Source organism: Netta rufina, assembly GCF_964035555.1.
Source record: "Netta rufina genome assembly, chromosome: 2".
Taxonomy (NCBI): domain Eukaryota; kingdom Metazoa; phylum Chordata; class Aves; order Anseriformes; family Anatidae; genus Netta; species Netta rufina.
The window spans coordinates 41,334,067-41,352,807 of NC_140124.1; the positions used below are offsets into that span (position 1 = coordinate 41,334,067).

The 18,741-nt window shown below is 40.2% G+C and overlaps 1 protein-coding gene across 5 annotated transcripts in view; it reads left to right on the plus strand.

Moving 5' to 3' along the window:
- Nucleotides 1-18,741, plus strand: part of LRRC3B (leucine rich repeat containing 3B) — a 45,995-nt gene that overhangs the window by 14,394 nt on the left and 12,860 nt on the right. For 2 of the 5 annotated variants that reach the window (XM_084282705.1, XM_084282706.1), the window contains exon 2: nucleotides 3,352-3,416. The exons of the other annotated variants lie outside the window; for them this stretch is intronic. The gene's annotated coding sequence lies outside the window, so the exon portion shown is untranslated. The remainder of the gene's footprint in view (nucleotides 1-3,351; nucleotides 3,417-18,741) is intronic. 5 annotated transcript variants of the gene reach the window in all.

Sequence of the window (18,741 nt, forward strand, 5' to 3'; positions counted from 1 at the left end):
ACCCTCTGTTCCAAATGCTCACAACTTGCATTTATTTCAGGCTTTTTTGCATCAGAATTCTGAAAACATAATCCCTCATTCTGCTCTGCTTCATCACCTTTACGTGAAGTTATCCAACAATACCTTTTGTAAGCTTCATTAACAACGGTCATGCCATAATAAATTACATAATTTGGGAAGTTTTTCATTAAATAAGTTAAAAAAAAAAAAAAAAACCATAATAAATTTACTTAGGTAATTTTTTCCCATAATAAATTGCCACACAAGGTGTATAATGAAATAGACCAAAGTATAATCTATAATCTGAGGCTTTTAGCCTTTATAGCTTTACTAGCCTAAGCCTACAAAATGATTTTTATTTCTTTTTTTAAAATCTTTTTGAAAAATCATGCATCAAACATACCTTGTTGTGCAAAGTTAGCAGAAGAACAGCAGTTACTAACAAAGATGTGACTAAGAGTCTGTTTGACTTTATGAAGACATCTTCCAGCCTTTCCTACTTCTTTTAGAGCTGCTTGCCCAAGTCAGGGCCATTTTCTCCAGCCTGGTGGTAACCTTTAACTCCATTCATTCGTTTTGTGCTGGGAGTATTTTTGGTAGAATTAGCTAATATGTATAGTATAAGGAGCACATTCAACACCAAGTCTCCATGCCAGTACAGTGTGCATTTAGCTGGATTGCTTGCCCAGGCACAGGGGAAGGAAAAGCACGATCAATATCAGCCCACGTACACAATGCCATAGAGTTAATCCACAGGTGTCCTCAGCAGCTACTAGCACTTGCTTTCACATTTCACCTTTTCCTTGAATCTCATAAGATTGCTATGTGGTACCCTGCCTCCTAACCTCTTATATGACACAGCCAGGTCGCTTTCACCCAGGGTAAGTTCTCTGTCTAAAGGACTGGATCCAAAAAGATTTTTCTTTATATTCAGGGTATGCAGATTCATGACAGTGAAAGGTGTTTGATTTTTGATGATGAGACCAAGACAGCAGCTGAGCAAAAAGCAATGACAGAGGACATGGAAAGGGAATCTTTAAAATTATGAATAACATAAAATCATTCCAGTTGGAGAAGACCTCTAAGATCATCTGTTCCTAGTTAACTGAGTACTAAAGTCCACCACTAAGCCATGCTACTAAGTTCTAAATCTACACATTTCTTGAACAGCTTCAGGGATGGTGATTCAACCACTTCCTGGGGACAGCCTGTTCCAATGCCACACAACCCTTTCAGTAAAGAAATTTCTCCTAATATCCAACCTAAAATATTGGTTTGTGTTTTTCACAGACATCTCTGAATGGTCAAAAGAAGCAGTGCAAAGGGAGTATGCTGTTACATTACCTTCACTGTTTTGATTTGATGATGCATAGAGTCAGAATAACGTTTTGGAATTGTCTTTCACAAGTGCAAATGGCTGTGTATAGAAGGCTATAAAAAATAATGACCAGTATTTATATTTCTGGGAAGCTTCCTTTTCTTTTTGATATTTTAATTTAGAGCTGATGTAGAGAGGCAAGATTAATGTCAGCAACATCAAGCTTAGGGTGGGTTTCCTGTTTTTTGGGAGGGTCTCTTCTTGTTATTCTATGCACCATCAAATTCTGAAACCAGGGAATTTGACTTTTGGATGCTCTATGGGGAAAGAAAAAAAAACACACAACAATAACAAAAAAGCAACAGGTCATTTGATTTCTGTGTACATTTAATTAGGGGATGCAAGGGAGCAAAAGATGTGTGATGAGGCAGATAAGGGAAAGACAGAGCTGCCAGGTCAGATTGTGACAGCACTGCCTGTGGTGCCGCTGAGAGTGCTGTGTCTGTCCCCTCTGAGTCAGCTGTCACCTCATCTTAGGTCACTGCAGGGGTAGCTCAGTATTGTGGGAAGCAGAAAAAAATGGAGAAAAAAAGGTCTTTTGCATTTTAATGGTGCCTTGGGCAGTAATTCTGCTTTCTGCTAGATACACGTAATATTTAACCAAGTGAGGTCTGTTGTGAAGGTGAAATGGCAACTTGTCTGAGCTGGTGTATTACTCATGAATCCTTGAGCAGGTGGATCTCTTATACAGACTATATACTTAATTGTCCCCCAGAAGACTTTATACAGCATTTCAGTATACACAGATATCTCATCTCCCTCTGTCCCTGCCTTTTTACATCAAAAGAGTAACTGCTGTAAATTTAGAGAAGGTAGAAAGACATAAAGTTTATATAGCAGAAGCACACAAGTTTTACAGAAAATGCCACCTTTAGATTTTATGTATCTGCCTGAGCAGTTGCCAGACAGGACTCCTAGAATTGGAGAGTATTGTACAGGATCACTGCTGTCATCCTTCTTAAAATTTTAGATAACTTGCAGCAGGAATGATAGCCTGGTGGTGACAATGAGGCAGGACAGAGATCCAGAAAGCACAGCCATGGTAATAGTAACTGAAACATAAGGGTTGGGGAAACACCAATGCACAGAAAAAGAGGGAAAAAATTGTCAAGAAAAGATGGGGGAAAAATATGATGTGTTGGCTGAGAAAAGCAGCTCTCGGTCAAAGTGACTTGCTGGGGTGAGAACATACTAAGTGCAACAAGAGACTCCAGCAGACTTCTCCCCATTGATTTTAGGATCTTATATGTGAAGGTCCTTGGGGCGAGTGGGAAGAAACTCTCTCTGCAAGTGATACAAATTAGATGGCTGAGGCGGAGAATTACTTTAATTGTATCTGGAAAAGAAGATATTAGAAATTAGTCTTGATGACAGGAGTGTGTCAAATTAATACATTATGTATTTTTGGTATTATACCATGTGTCATAAGCCAATTTTGTTCTAGGGGAAATGTGACATCTTTTCCCTTTGTGTGTGAGTTTCCAAAAAGGCTGAAAAGCAAGAAAAATATAAACCAAAATACAAAGTTGTCAGATGGAGGAGCATGCAAAGAAAGGAATTGACTGTGCCATTTAAACTGTATAAATCAGCGGTGACGTACCCTATCTCTGAGACCCTTCCGGTAGCTCTGTGCGTTTAGACTACTAGATTTGTTTTCCATTTTCGGTCTGTTCCAGGGCAATAGATTTTACCTTGACCTGTAAAGCCAATCATATCCTTTTACATAGCAGTGACTTCCCAGAGAACAGGAGCATAAATCTGCACTGTTGCCATGAGGTACATGCTGTGCCTCGCAGCGGATCTGTTTTTTAACTCCCAAGAATGTGTGCAAGAGGATTTTGCTGGGCTGCTGAAAATATTTGAGCTGCATTTTTACATATCGAAATTTTGTTTCCTCTGCTTCCAGAATATGAATAGTTTTGAAAGGAAATATAGAGCTACCATTTGCAATCTGAAATGTTCTTCCTTTTCAGAAAAATATTGTTACTGTAATCCTGTTGGGGAAGAGGAGCTGTCCTTTCCAAGACAGTCTGTGTAGGTATGAAAATGATCAAAGGGCTGACAATTAATAATTATCATTCACTGCTGCGGCTTTGCTTTCAGTATAGTGAATGCATTTTTTGGTGTGGAATTAAACCCAAGTCTCTCCAGGGGCTATTGGTATTTTGCTAATGCTAAATCAAAGTGTGCCATGTGCTGTGCTCTGGGGGTGGTCAGTAGTGGCTGGACAGAATTTAATTGTGTGTGTGGCAGGGGTGCTCTAGATCGCTGCATGGTAGATGTGACACAGCCGCAATCTGGTGGGAAAACAACCTTTCACAGCCCCTTGTCTTTTCATGAACAGGAGGGAGACATTCCCTGGCTGCTTTCCACCCTGCCCTCCGGTGAGGTGGCCCAGCTCCTGCAGGGGGCCTCCTGCACAGCCACTTTTTGTTCCTTCAGTTCATCACCTACCCTTTGTTTTTAACTCTTCCAGGTCACAAATACTTAAAATTAGGAATAAGTGAATTAGAAGCCATGAAGCAGAGATGGAAGCTGAGCTACCTTAAAAAGAAGTAGGTAAAAAAAAAAAAAAAATCAGGTCCAGATAGGAGAGGAATGGAACTAGTCTTTATGTCCTTCAAAATTACCTTCTTATTAATTTGTTGAAGCATTGGTTTGGAGGTATCAATACAAAAATGTAGTACTGTGTCCTTTTTGGTATCTGCTGGTTTACATTGGAAGTCCCTACGTAGCATATCATCCTCTACTGCCCAGTTTTGAGCACTCTCTCTCTCTATATTTATTTATTTATTTATTTATTTATTTATTTATTTATTTATTTATGAAGTCCTCACCTTTCCTACCAGTGTATTTTGAGCTTTTTCACCCTACCCAGGCTAGCACAGTCAGTGCACAATGTGCTGCAGCATGTTCGGGCTAAAATAGTATTAGCAGGGAGAAAGCCACCAAAATTAAACCTGTGAATCTTGTATCTGAGCCAGCAGTCACTGAGTGAGGAAATTTCTTGAAAAACAGAGCTAAAGACCCTGTTCCCAGGCTTTCCTTCTTTCTGTTCTCTTTCCCTCACTGAGGGCTAAGCTAATTTAGGCAGCCATCCACTGGCTACAAACAGGGTTCAAAGGAGGGTGGTGAGCCTGGTCTATGTAGCATGCAGTAACTAAAGGGGTAATTTATGGGATGCAATGCTCAGAAAGGTATAGGTGCAGGTAGGGCTTTGGGGGAAAAGTACCCATGGTGTGTGCTGCACCCGCAGTGGTCCTCAGGGAAGAGCATGCTGCCTTGGGGAAGGAGCAGGAGCTGCGACTTGGTGCAGGTGCTGTGGCTGGTTCAGAGGCGGGAGAGCAGAAGAGTTGGAGAGGGCAGTGAAGCATCTGAAAATATACATTTGGCTAGCGTGAAGTTATTATGTGGAATGGTGGCATTTTGCTAATTTACTTAGTAATTTGTGATGGCAGTAGCTGAATATTGGACAGCTTAAATCTAAGCAACTGGCATTTCATGCTTTGGTGAAGAGAGAGTGGGTGAGTGAAATAGCAGGGGTAAATTGTGAATAGAAGTGAAACCATGAAACCAATATGTGCAGTTTTCTCTGAACCTTCCCACCTCTTTCTTGGTGTAATATTGAGCAGCTGGGGCTGTGCTATCTCAGCTTATCATCAGTAATCAGACTATAGATCTCTTGGGATGTGTTTTGCTTTCAGTTGTTTTGGTGGAGATCTAAGGTTATTAACTAGATTATTTGCATTTAGACCAGCAAGACTGCAAAGAGAATTTGAGCCTTTTTTATCAGTGTGGTTTGTGGGAAGCACTCTCATTTTATGGGAGGCTGCTGTCTTTGTTTAGCCAAAGAAACTTCTTCAATATAAAATGAGAGAACATTTGCACTATAGTCTTTTTTTCCTTCTGTGAGGAAAATTGTACTAATCCTCGTAGGAATAAAACTGAGAGTTCTACATTAATTAGAAGTAATTTTTTATTAAAAAATGACGTTTTCCTAATCTTTGGTATTTATGACACCTGTAAGAACATAGGACACAATGCTTGACCAAGTGAGTTACAGAGGTGTGTATTGCTAGAATTGAATTTCTTCAGCTGTTTTGAACATTTTTCAGGGAGATTTTTCCCCCTTGGATTCCGTGGAGTTTTGCTTTAAGTGCTCCACTGGGTTCCCTCTCTGTTTTTTAAAGCTAAGCTAGGTAGGTGTGTTTACAAGTTGCTGTCCTACACTGCTTTCTCCAGAGGTGTCATTTAGAAACTGGTGTTCCATTCATTATAAAGCTTACCTTGGTCTGTATCTACGATTTGGTCTGTTGTTCAGCTTGCAGACTGATGACTCATTCCCTCCCCTCTCTGGATAGTTGCACCCATTCTTGGGTGGGTTTTTGTAGAGAGCTAACCAGAAATATTTACAGCACTCAGGGTAGACTGTAATTCCACAGAGAAGTTTCTTTTACCAAAAAATAAAAAAGGGTTGCTGTGACTAAACCATTTTAAAACATCATTTATCTTTTTTCTTATGCTTCCATTGGGCTTCACAGTGTGTGCAGTAGAGGTAGGATATTCTCTGTCCATTTCTAGTATGCATTAGAAAAGTGAGGGTGTGCAGAACCAGAGTTGTGCTTATGTTCAGGAGCACAGTGTAGTGAAACCACCAGAGATATCTATATCACAGCCTATGGAAATCCATGTAAAGAAAGTAATCCTAGTGAGATGTCCACTGTATTTGCTGGAATTTCTGCAAAAGAGCAGCTTTGTGCGTGGCATGTCCCCACATGACTTAGCAGCATCCCAAAGGTGTGAATTCCTGTCTCCAGAGAGCAGGATATGCAGAAGAGAAGCGAGAGATGAATAGATGTGTGGTGGAGGGAGATTTGGTGACTAACTCTTTATTCCTGGAATTACACCCTCAGTATGGAGGACAGCATTAAATATATCCCAGAGAGGCTCCTCTTACTACATCTTTACTGGGAATTAAACCATTTTCCCCATGGATCCTGTACCAGAGAACTCTTCAGTAAGGAGTAATGTGCCTCCAGATTTAATCATAAATCAGCACTTACATAATGGATTGTTTCTTTATTATACACCAGTTTCTTCTGTTCTGTGATATGGGTTTCAGATGTCCCACATGTTAATTTTCTCCCCTTGCCATGTGGTCCTAACACATAGTGAAGGAAGGGCATGAATTGTTTTATCTCCCAGAATCTGTCAGTTTTGCAATGTCACTTTTTTTCTTCTCGGTATCTCTGCTGATATTTTTATTTAATTTTAAAAAATAGCACTTAGGGTTCAGATTGTCGCCTTAAAAACTGGTTGTTCCTATTCACTAGTTAAAAATATCATAATGGACTGCAGCTGAATGAATTATCAGGATATAATTTTGCCTTTTTGTGATTCTTTTTTGGGGGAGGAGGGTACTTGCTTATATTAATGTTTTTGCTTTGCTAGGTCTATGAAGATTACAAGCTTTATTTTATCTAGGCAATTTGATTTTCAAATTTTTATCTGCTGGCTTTGAACAGTAAGGGGGAATTTGCAGTGAGGAGCTGTCATGGAATTTGAAGAGTATCTTCATGCTCAGGGTAAATAAGGAATTTTTTTTTATTATTTTTTTATTTTTTTTTGCGTTTAGGCAAATGTCTCAGCCAGTGCTCTTGATGATTATCTCCTTTAGAACTAACCCAGATTATTGTATTGTGCAGACTATAACAACCAAGTGATACCAGGCATTATTTTTGTTGTTATTTGCTTATAAGTGGTGCCTTTATGGAGCCCTTGAAAACAACATAAAGAGTTAACACTGAGCACTCTCAACCCATCTTCCAAATGCTGTGTTCATACCACTTTCCTGCTAGCCACATGGGACCAGTCTTCATCTAGTTAACACTTCTTGGGGCCATTTGGAATGCCTGCATGACCATAGTATACGAAATCTTTCTTCAGCCTGGCTGCCAAGCTGTGTTTGCAGAAATTAGAAGTTGGGAGGTGAGATTCAAAACTGGGAATTTTCTAAGGATAGTTTACTAGTGTCTGTCAGAGCACAGGAAAGACAGCCTTCTGTCCGATTGTATGTTGGACTGTCACTTACAGTTACTTTCCTTATCCATTTTATTTAACAGTCTGGCTGCTGTTGAGCTTTTGCAACAGTGAAATATGTTGGATAAAATTCTACAGAAAAATTTTTGGCCAATGAAGGCTGATATGAAAGAGAAGCATGGGCTAATTCTGTTTAACAGCTTGTGCAAAATATATGTAGGAGTGTAAGGAAGAAACTGTCACTACTGAATCTCAGGAGAAGTAAGTGTAGGAAAAATGTTTGGAGTTTAGGGAAAAAAAGGGAGAAAATGGTGTGTATGGATTGAACATGACACATCAAGTCTCCGTTTAAAAAAGGAAGCCATCCAAATGCTTTTCGAGAAATTGGTGCTTTCCTGAGAGCATATTCTGTTGCATCTTGCTAGTGGTTAAGAAGTCTGTAAGTTTTGGTGCATATCATAGTTTTACCCCATGCCATTACAGCTTGCTGACTAAAGTTAGTGAAATTTGTTTCTACCAAGATTGAATTGGACATGGACAAAGGTGTTGGCTGATTGTATTCTATACCTTCTTGAGAGACAGAACATGTTGTTTACAAACAATTTGTAGAAAGCAAAGAGCATTTCATTGATAGTGTTATGTGAACACATTTTTTGTGTGTGTAATTTTGTATAAAGACCAAAAAAAGAAGGGTAGCTTGCAAGCAACGCCTAGAGCATGGATTTGAAAAAGCGTGGATTGCACTTCTTTGAAGACAGCAAAATATTTACTTAAATGAATGTGACCCATTTGGTGCTGTAAGGGAAAATGTTTTTACAGTTCATTTCCTCACTTTACCGTAGTATTGAATCTTGCTTGCTTTTTGTGGTCATGCATGAATGCACTGTATTTTTATGAGTTATCTGGAAATCTGCATTTCTTATAAATGGACCTATGAATTAAGAATGCTGCTTTAAAAAATCATTTCAGATGAGATTAAATTACAAGATCAGAGTACTCATTATTTGTTTGGTTTCATAGATACTTCAGCTGTATTTTTTCCTTAGCCTACATACATGCCTGCATATACTCCCTCTGTTTTTGTATCTGTCTAGCAATATTCTGTCTGTTGTTCTTTTCTACATTATTTTTTTCTGTATGCATTTTTTTTTCATCTGTCACATGAAATGAAGATACAAAAAGTGAAATAAATAGAGAAAACTTTTCTAGGAAGTAGCTTTTCAAGTGGATTTAATTTAGTTTGTCAAATTAATGAGTCTAACCAGAAAAGAATGAACTTTTTTTTTTTTTTTGGAGATGGGTGAAGGAAATAGTAAGAGAAAATTGTGAACCCCCAGGGCAAAATTCGCAAGCAACAACTTTGAAAACATAGCCTTATGATTGTATGATCAGAGAGAACTCCTTCTCCCTCCCCATCTCAAAACAAAACAAAACAAAAAAACAACAAGCAAACAAAACAAAAACAGAAATAAAAACTTAATGGTTCTCCTGTGCTTTTTTTTTTTTTTTTTTTTTTTTTTTTTTTTCCAAGGCTTTAACTATGTGATACAATGATGTAGCTCCTTTGCCCATGTGCAGAGGTTATCTGCATGCTTGAGGCTATTCCTTGCTTGGTAAAAAAAAAAAAAAGCTGTTCAGCAGTAGGGCTCCTCTTCTCACTTGCAGATCATCTGGACCTGTAGAAGTACAGAGCAGAAGTGATAACTCTTGCTTTTCCAGCAACTAGGAGCACCTGAACTTCCCTTCAGTCTGGCCTCCTGAGAGCCGCTGGGATTGCTAGTTTAAGCAAATATCCTGGTAGAAAATTTAACTGGTACCAGTAGATGACAATAATTCTGCTGGCTCTGCTGGGAGATAGCAAGAGAAAGCCACAGAGGATCCCTCAGTGAACCTGGTCACAAGATAACATGTCTGACCTGGGGGCTCTCAGTTTGGCAAGCTTTGGCAAGCTGACCAGCAGGATAAAAAGCCTTTTTTTGCCTTTTAAGGCTACAAAACAAAACAGGAGCCTTCAGGGAAAACCTTGGTGGCTTGTTCCTGCAGAGTTCTTCTTTTCCCTTGGCACATATTGTATCTATTTCTGTAGAGGGACATGAGTTGGCCTCAAATTTTCCAAGACAGGATTATAAGTGAAAGATGGAAAAATGTATTTCCTGTTACAATCCATTTGGCTGGCTTTTTAAAATTAATAACAAAAGGTGGAATTTTAGAAAGCTTGTTCTACCATGGCTTAGTTCAGCTCCCCCTGAAACCACTGGGACAGTTTACATGATACTCAAGTAGGAACAAAGTTCAGCATTGTTTGTTTTGCTTTGTTTTATTGATTTTTGTTTCTTTTTATTTACTCATCTGTTTGTTTGTTTTAAGCCTTCTAGCTACACTGTTTTGGATTTTTTTTTCTGTAATTCGGGTGCAGAAAATGGAATGAAAATCTTTGCTTCCTTTTTGGTGAGCTTAAGCATCCTTTTGGTGCCAAAAAGCTTTTTAAAAAGGCTTAAACTTTCTTCCTGCCTCCCTTCCTTCAGCAGTGTTCTGAAAACAGATTGTGTGAAAGTAGTCACGCAAATTAGTGTTTGATGCATTGAAATCAGTTAGTTGCTTCATTAGGTTCTTAAGAATTTGTTTACCAAAAGTTTGGCCATGTGTGACTTGCTGTCACTTCGAAAATCTCCTCTCAAGAATTTCCAGATAAGCTTTTTCTGTATGCATATTTATTGGGGGCCATTACCACGTTGTCAATTCTTACTCAATTTGTTGATTACCATTCAGTGACATAAATGAATAAATATTTACAGATTTGGTCCTTTGCTTTTAGATGCCGGTATGAGTTAAAAAGAAGACCACTAATTTACTTTACGGTATCATGCCACTGAGCAATAATTCTGTAGCTTCAACATTTGTTTGCTAGTATAACCATTTCTCAAGAAGCACTGTTGTTGTGGAAACCAGCACAATTTTAATTAATGTTTTCCACTATGCACCTTACAATTAATATTTCAAAAATAGGACATCTGTAATTGGACTTTCTTTACTCACACGATTCATAATGAAAACTGTGCTCAATGGTGAGATGTTTTGTAAATGTTTTGTCTAAGTGATACCAGACTTCTACATCCAAATTCTGCTTTCAGGGTATGCATTCATAACTCCCAGTTGCAAGTAAAGTGCCATGAGAAGTGCATCTCATCTGTAGAGACAACACAGATCGTACAACTATGTATAACATAAACAGGAAATAAAATCATGCCTCACTAGGACTTAAATGCTGTTCTGCACAGCCTCAAATTATCTCTGTCTTAAGTTGTGCTGCTTTCAAACGTTTTTCCTCTAATTTTAGTTTTTACAGATGTAAGTGGAAGTAATCACGGAGTAGCTTGGACTGGAAGGCTAATCTGGAGATAGCTTAGCTCAACCTACCTGCTCAAAGCAGTGTCATCTGGAGCAGGTTGCTCAGGACCAGCAGGATTTTGAATATCTCCAAGGATGGAGACTCTGTATCATCTCTGTAAAACCTGTTCCAAGTTTGACCTCTCACAGTTTAAAAAAAAAAAAAAAAAAAAAAAGTTCTTATGTTCAGGAGGTGGAATTCCCTGTATTTCTGTTTCTGCCTGTTGCCTCTTACCTTTTTGCTGGACACCACTGAGAAGAGTCTGGCTCTGTTCTCATTACTCCTGCCGATCAGATATTCACACACAGTGGTAAGATCACTGGCTGTCTTTGCCACAAGGACATGTTGCTGGCTTTTGTTCAACTGGGAAACTACCAGGACCCCCCAGATCCTTCTCTGCAACGCTTCTTTAGACTGCTTTAGTTTGTTGTTTTGTTTGTTTGTTTTCTGGTAGGAGTCCATCCTTCTAGCTATCATGTTATATCATGCTATACACGTAACATGCTATACACGTAACATGCTTTAAATGCAAATCAGTTCTTTGCAGAATGTATGTATTAAATAGATACACAGTTCGTTGGTAGACCTATATTTAAAGCTAAACTACTGAAGTCTCTCCATGATTTTTTGTTTTGTTTGTGCTTCTCCCCTCTCCTCTGTTTGGCCTGGCTGTGTGCTGGCAGCACAGAGGTGTGTCTAGAGGCAGCACAGGGATTTCAGAGCTAGTTTTAATGTGTCAGAACAGCAAGCTGGATTAGTCTGCAGTCACGTTCACGTAGCAGTTGAGAGCTGTTGTCTGTGCCTGAGCAAGGCTGTTTAAGCTAGCATGGCTGTAACAGTCCCAATCTACAAGTGCTTCTGTGCAGTTGTCAAGCAGGGAAAAAAAAAAAAAAAAAAGAAAAAAAAAAAAAAAAAAAAGAAGAAATAAAAAAGCGAAGATGCTGTTTCCAGCTCAGCAGGACCTTGACAGCTCCTGAGCTCAGCAGGACCTGGAGCTGCTGCCTCTCAGGGCGCAGATGCAGGTTTTGGGCTCCCAGCTTCTGACAAGCTCCGAGCCCAGCAGTAGCTTGGCAATCCCACTGCTTGCAGGGGTGTACAGCACAGATCATCCCTTTCCTGCTGAGCGTGTGCCACCAGTGGGAAGTGTAGGTTAATAAGCCCTGTCCTCCAAAGGGAATCTGGATATCCCTACTGAGTGGAGTCAGAGCTACACATCTTTGGCAGTGTTCATCTACTCTTCCAATGGGACTCCATGAACTTTGGGTCAATAATAACTTTTAAAAATCCCTTCTGCTTCTCAGGGTTCCTTAAACAGCTCTCAGAGGGTTGAACAGCAATGAAGACTCAGCCTCAGCCTGCCATCACACGAAGGTCTGCTAGGTTCGCTCCCCTTCCTGCATATACTGGGAATGGCTCTGAGTGGGAAATGTGGCACTGCCTCAAAACTGGTTGGAGAACACGGATGTAGCAGTAATTAATCCCAGGAGAAGGTGTGCTGTCTTCTGGGCTGCTTTCTTCTGGCAGTGTGAAGCAAACATTGGCAGTACATTCCTCAGCATATCTTCTGTTGTTAATCCACCTTGCGGAGTCAGGGTTGCAGTGTGTGTTTGATTCATGGTAGCTCACTCACAATGTAACCTGTATTAGGCATCGCATCCTTCAGATATCCTATCCCCTCCTCTCCATAACCATTCAAGCTTCAGCTTCTGATCAGTGCTAAGATCCTGAGTCTGAGTCCAGCCAAGCAGCAGTCAACAGGGCCACTTTGTTCCCGTGTACATAACGCTTTGTGACCACCACTGCAATCAAGAAGCACGTTCTCTTTGTTTTGAAGACAGCTGACAGAAAGTTACAGATCAAAAAACTTCTGAAAAAAAAATTAATCTTTTTAGTGGGAGAGGCAAATGGATGTTGTTTAAATTTTGCATTTTGATTGAAATTTTCATTTTTATAACATTTTACATAAGTTGTTTTATCAGGGGGGTTAATTTAAAAAAAATTTAAAGTTACATCAATAAAAATATGACTTACATAAAATTCAATTTTTTCAGAAAACGTGTGTTCCAATAACACTGAAAAACAAATTAAAATGTCAATAGCAACCTTGATACAAGCATTATGAAAACTGCAGCAGAAACATGAAATGACAACTGAAAGTGTCATTGTAAAGGGAAGGATGTGAAATTATTTTTTTTTTCTCTTCATCCACTAATTTTGAGACATGTGCACATTTAATAATTAATTCCACATTTAATAATTAAATAATTATAATTAAATGTGGAATGTAAAATTTTGCTTGGGGAGTATTTTAATAACTTTAAATAAAATAATTATCAGCAGGTTTTATTTTTTTTTTTCCTCTCATCTACGACTAACATTCATTCTAAGAGAAGGTTAGTATTTCTTTTGTTATAAATAAATGATTGCACTATTAAGACAGCTGTTAAAGCCATTGATGGAGAACTAATCACTCATTCTTAATGAAGTTGTTTGTGCAACCATAGCAGTAACTTTGTAGTATGAAGTAACAGTCTGGTGAGTTAATATCGTAGATGAAGTTGTAAAACACCTTCGGGGCTGGTTGTTGACTTGCCCAGTTCTCCCTATTTCACGTGAGATGTTTGTATCTGCAGAAGTGCATTTCACTGTTGCAACTTTGAAGAATTTTAGAAGGGTTGTTTGCACGAGGACATTTATTTTTTTTTTTTTTTTGTGGAAGGAGAAGTTGTATATCCCAATGGGAAGGATAGCTAGTGAAGTGAGTCATCATAATTGCCTGCAGGATTTGTTGAGACTCATGCCCATGTGCTTGCCAGAACGCAGGCTCCTAGCTTGCCATAGCACAGCTGATAGCACACATTCCGCATCCTCTGTGGTGGTCGTGAAAGTCAAGAAACTACCTCAATTTATTTCTTTTTATTCAGTATGTGTGTGTTACTTGCCCTAGCTTTCCTTTTAGCAGGTGCTCTTTATGATAATAGTGGGAAGAAGTTGCTTTAACCCCAAAGAATTCATTACTGAGCAAAGTTCCAGTTAAGGCTGGGACTGTATGCATTCATGCTGAAGGGACACATCCTTGTGCCTGTTCTTCTCAAGAATAACAACTGTTTTTTGTTTTTGGTTTTGGTTTTTGTGTGTGTGGTTGTTTTTTTTCCTTTCTCTAGTGACTGTACATTCGGCAGAGGGTGTTTGTTTTGGAAGCAGCAAGGCAGCTGATAGAGAGAAACTGATTGAACAGCACAGCACAGACATGGGGCTGAGGTCTGCAGGAGTCTTGTTGATGAGGGTGTGTGTCCATGATGGTGACAATACAGGGTGACTATTAATGCTGTGGCTGCAAGTGATTCCCTTCTGTGCTCAAGGGAGATACTTCAGAGCACCGTGAGAGCCCTGGGGGTGCAGTAACACATGGCTATTGCCTGGTGGACACTGGCTGCTTTGAAATTCAGCTCATCTATCACAGGTCTGCTTGAAAATTGGTTGACATCGCTGTGTTAACGGAGGTTTAATAATGGGCTGTTCCTCATCCTGACAAAGATTGCAAGGTTTGAAATAAAGGGTTGCAAGGACAGGCTTCTCTGTGAAGCTCAAGAGATGTAAAATCTGAGGTTTTCCATAAGCATTAATGTGGGCTGCAGACAAACTTTTCCTGGACCAGAACCTGACTGTGCATGGCACTACTGCATTGTGAAAGTCTGTTTTATTGTGTGTGAATCATTCTGTTGGAACTGGGGGGTCCCTTTGGCTGACTGAAAGGGAGAAGAGAAGGAGCAAGAGTGCAGGAGGTGGTATGTTTTGTTTTACCATTTGTTTTACCATACCTCATAGTATGTAGACATACTACATACTTATAGTATGTAGACTGTGATTTGATAACGTGGTTGCATAGCCCATGAGGAGTTGTCTGGGTGTCCTGAACTGTGGACTTGTATTCAGATGTGTGGCTGAATGCGTAAAAGAGGTAAAGGTGCCTTTGCAGTTCATTGACTCTTAAAAAGAGGAAAAGGAGAGGGGCAGTTTACCCCTCTGTTGATGAAAACACGTAAATATGAGGTAAGACTATGCCGCCATCCTTGGCCATATCAGTCCATCTCTCTGCCATATCAGTCAATGAGAAGCTGATGCTGCTGATGGTGGGATGATTCATGGGTTATTTCATAGCTCCCAGAAAGACGGTGTAGTTTGTAGTACATGTTAATGCTTGGTAATTTCACTGGGCTCCAGATTGTAAGAAGGTCACTTGCAGGCTCTTGAGCTGCAGTGGCCTCTCAGACGACCCCTGTGAAACTCCCATATGGGGCTTCCTCTCTTCACGGAGAGAGCACAAGCATGACAGCAGTTTCTTGTTCTCTTTCTTTGCTCTCCCTGCAATTCCACAGGCAATTCTGACTGACTGCCTTGAACACTCCTGTACATACCACCGCTCTTCTATCCCCCGTCTTTATGTCCTTGAATTGGTAGTCTTGTCAGTGAGATAAGGACTTTGTTGCTCGGCCATCTTTATAAAGAGCCCCTAAATCCTAACACTTGTTTCTGACAGAGGAAATCGAAAAGCTTGTGAGTAGCTTTGAATTTGTATGCTTTTATTTGTGAAAATAGCAAAAATCTCAATTTTAAAAAAATGCCTGTTTATTTATCTGCTCTGCTATTACATTGCTTATGCTTTTTTTTTTTTTTTTTTTTTTTTTGCTTTTTTTTTTTTTTTGAGGAAATTGATTTGGGAGAGGATCTAGTGATCTGGTTTCACCTCCCACCAGCCAGAATGTTTCTGGGGAGCGTGTGGATACACGGGATGCATGCTGGCAGACAAAGCCACTCTTATAATTATGCTAAACACACCTCACCAAGAGTTGCTGCAGTTTCAGGAACCAGAAAAGAAGAACGGTATACATGTGCCAAGTGCTGGGGACGGATTCATTTGCTCGGACGTGATTTTTATATGTCTTGTTAGAAATGAATGGGTTAGCAACCAGGGAGGGATCACAGGTGACACGGCAAGACTTGGCATGCCAAAGAAAACCTGGGGCCACCTGGGCTCTTGTACTGAGTGAAAAAAATCAGTTTTATGACTCTCCTGGAATCAAACTGAAATGAGACTGGTAATAAACAACTTCTGTGCTAATAGCAGGGTGCCTTACCATGCAGGTGGTTTGGAACAGAAGTCAGTGCCTTTAAGCATTGTTTTATGGTGTTACGCATTTCAGACTGAAAAATGGCCACAAGCTCTATTACCTTAATATTAACACTTTTTCATCTCTCCCTCTTGCAAACTGCTGCATTCATCCATTACAAAGTGGCTGCTGTTTTCCCCTCTCCTGCCATGTTTCACAGCGTGAGGAGGGAGAGGCAGATGGGTGGCAGGAGGACAGCTGAGGACGTGATGGCACCGGAGCCAAGCCTGGGCTGCTGCCAGGTAACCTGTTGAGGGGCCTTGCAAGGCCCTCAGCGATGAGGCACTGAGCCACCTCGCAGACAAAGCTGTCTGGTGACCTGTGAGGGGACTGCAGCTCTTATGAAGCCTTCTCCCATTTGGGTTTTCCATCCTTCCTCCTGCTCCGAGCTGGCTTGGCAGTGCAGGTGTTGGTAACCAATCCCCCCAATGAGGTAGTCCTGCCATGTTTGTGTTGTGGCATGGTTTTGAACTCGAACTGGCTTGCTGGAGATGGACTGTGTTTTTTTGTTTTGTTTTGTTTTGTTTTGTTTTGTTTTGTTTTGTAAAGCCTATTCTTGAATTCTTTTCCCATTCTAAATATGTCAAGTTGAGTTTATCACAGTGCCAGTACCAACTGTAACCAGAGCTAAATTAGCCCTCCTGTTGGCTCTGCTTGGTTTTCACTTTTCAACAAGCCTTAGTAAAATAAATCGTGTCCTGCTTGTCTTTAAATTTCATTACCATGACCTAACTTAATTTGTTATAAATTATTTCTACCTGAGCTTCTTTGGCTGTGAACTTGCAGCCTCCAGTGTCTTGCTCATTGGACCATTGCCCAGCTAATCAAGACTTTTTTCTTCCCAACTCTTGCTTTTCGTATCAGCTAGCTCCGCCAAAGTCAACTTGGCTGTACAACCTCCATGGGGACGCACTGAAAGCTGATGTACTCTTGTCTTTAAAATGAGGGCTTTATTGAACTGAGCTTTGGTCTCTTCCTGTTGTGCTCTAGTACTGCTAATAAAGACCTCTTCTCCCTTAGAAAAGAAGTGACCTTAGTGCTTTTTTTCTCATCTGGGAAGGAGCCATTGCAATTCTTTCTTCTGGCTCTTCCTTTCTTTTCTTTTCTCCTTGGGAAGAATAACTGACTGGCTGGAAAATCTCTTCTCACTCAGTATCAAGCAGCTGTGTCTTGTTTTTGTTTTGTAGCACAGCTAGATTTCATGTCTGATAAAGACTGGTGTTTATTTCCACTGAGAAATGCCAATCCATTTTTTTCTTTAGAGCTGTTCCTATTATTTAGCGATTGTTGATAAACAACTTTTATTTCAGCCCCCTGAACACTGAAGGCTCGCCTCTCACCAAGCTGCTAAGTTGCAACCAGGCTAAATATTTTGCTGAGTAAGGGTCAGAGAACCCTTAGAGGATTTCAGCCTCCCACATCAAGTTGTAATATCAACTTTCTATGATCATATGTCCTCAGAAGAGAAATTTATACTGTGAGTTTGTTACGACTTTGGAAAAACAGTGCATGGTTTTAAAAAATAAAAGGATTTTACCTGACTTCCTGGGAAGCCTTGGGGATGCTCCACAGCAGTCATTTTGGAAGGAAAACATCCTGATTGCTGCTTAGGTGGAACACTTGTAATTTGCAAAGACCTTTAATGGTAGCTGAGGGCCTGATGTAACTCACCAGGATGTTTTTTTTTTTAAAAAGAGAGTTTCTAGCTCTCATTTGGAGACCAGTGGTAACATTCAACTATTTCTGATGAGCAGCATAACAGAATCTTTCAGTATAGCCTTTCTTTTGAAAACCTCTGTAATTCTTGCTTGCTGTCTAGGTCCTGGTGGAGCAGGCATCTCAGCTAGATTAGCTTCTTCCTGGAAAAGTGTGTTTAACTGTTACAGTGTATGCTGAGGGAAGTGAGTTTCCTGGGTGCATTCAGGCTCTGTTGAAGGCATTCCGGTACCTCCTGGTGTAGGGGGGTACAAGTACAGCTCGTACAAAAGGTACTGCCTTGTGCACACAGCAGTCTCCTCAGCTCTGACATGCTCTAGCCTGACCTAAATTGTTGGGCTCAATATGAGCTTTACTGGTAAAATGACACGTCATATGATAGGCAGGGGGTCAGATTAGATGATCTAATGGCTCCATCTGGCCTTAAACTCTTAATTAGGGAAATGCTGCCAGCACAAGATGGCATCGAAGCTTTCCACTGCTAGATTCTGCTGCCCGGGAGATCCTCAGATGAAATGGAGCTGCGGAGGCTGTGCTTGAGCTGGCCTTTTCCTTGGGCTTTAATGCCGATAGCAGCCAGCTGAGCTAAAAGCTAGCGTTGGGTCCTGATGGGAAGCTGCTAGCCTTGCTTTCACAGAAATACAAAAGCCCCATGCCTAACTCTTCCAGGCTGTTTCATGTTCAGCTTGTAGAGCTGTAATGATATCTAAATATAGAACTCAAATCTATTATTAGCCTGGTACTATTGCATATATTGAGAGAAAAAAGATATGCTTCTCTGGCAAGCTGACGAAGAAGAAATTATAGTTATTTGAAGCTGTTCATGGATTAAAATATTAAAACTGGGGATGCATTTTTGTTGGTGGGTGGTTTGATATGGTAGAGGTTTATGATAGTTTGCTTGACATCTTTGGTGTAGAAAAGTGAAGTATATATGTGTGCATTGTTGCAGATGGGCACTTTGATCTCAGCTATACAAGCTGATAGTGTGCAGGTTGAACAACCATTGACCCAGCAAAACCAGCATCACTGATCAAACAGTTACTTCA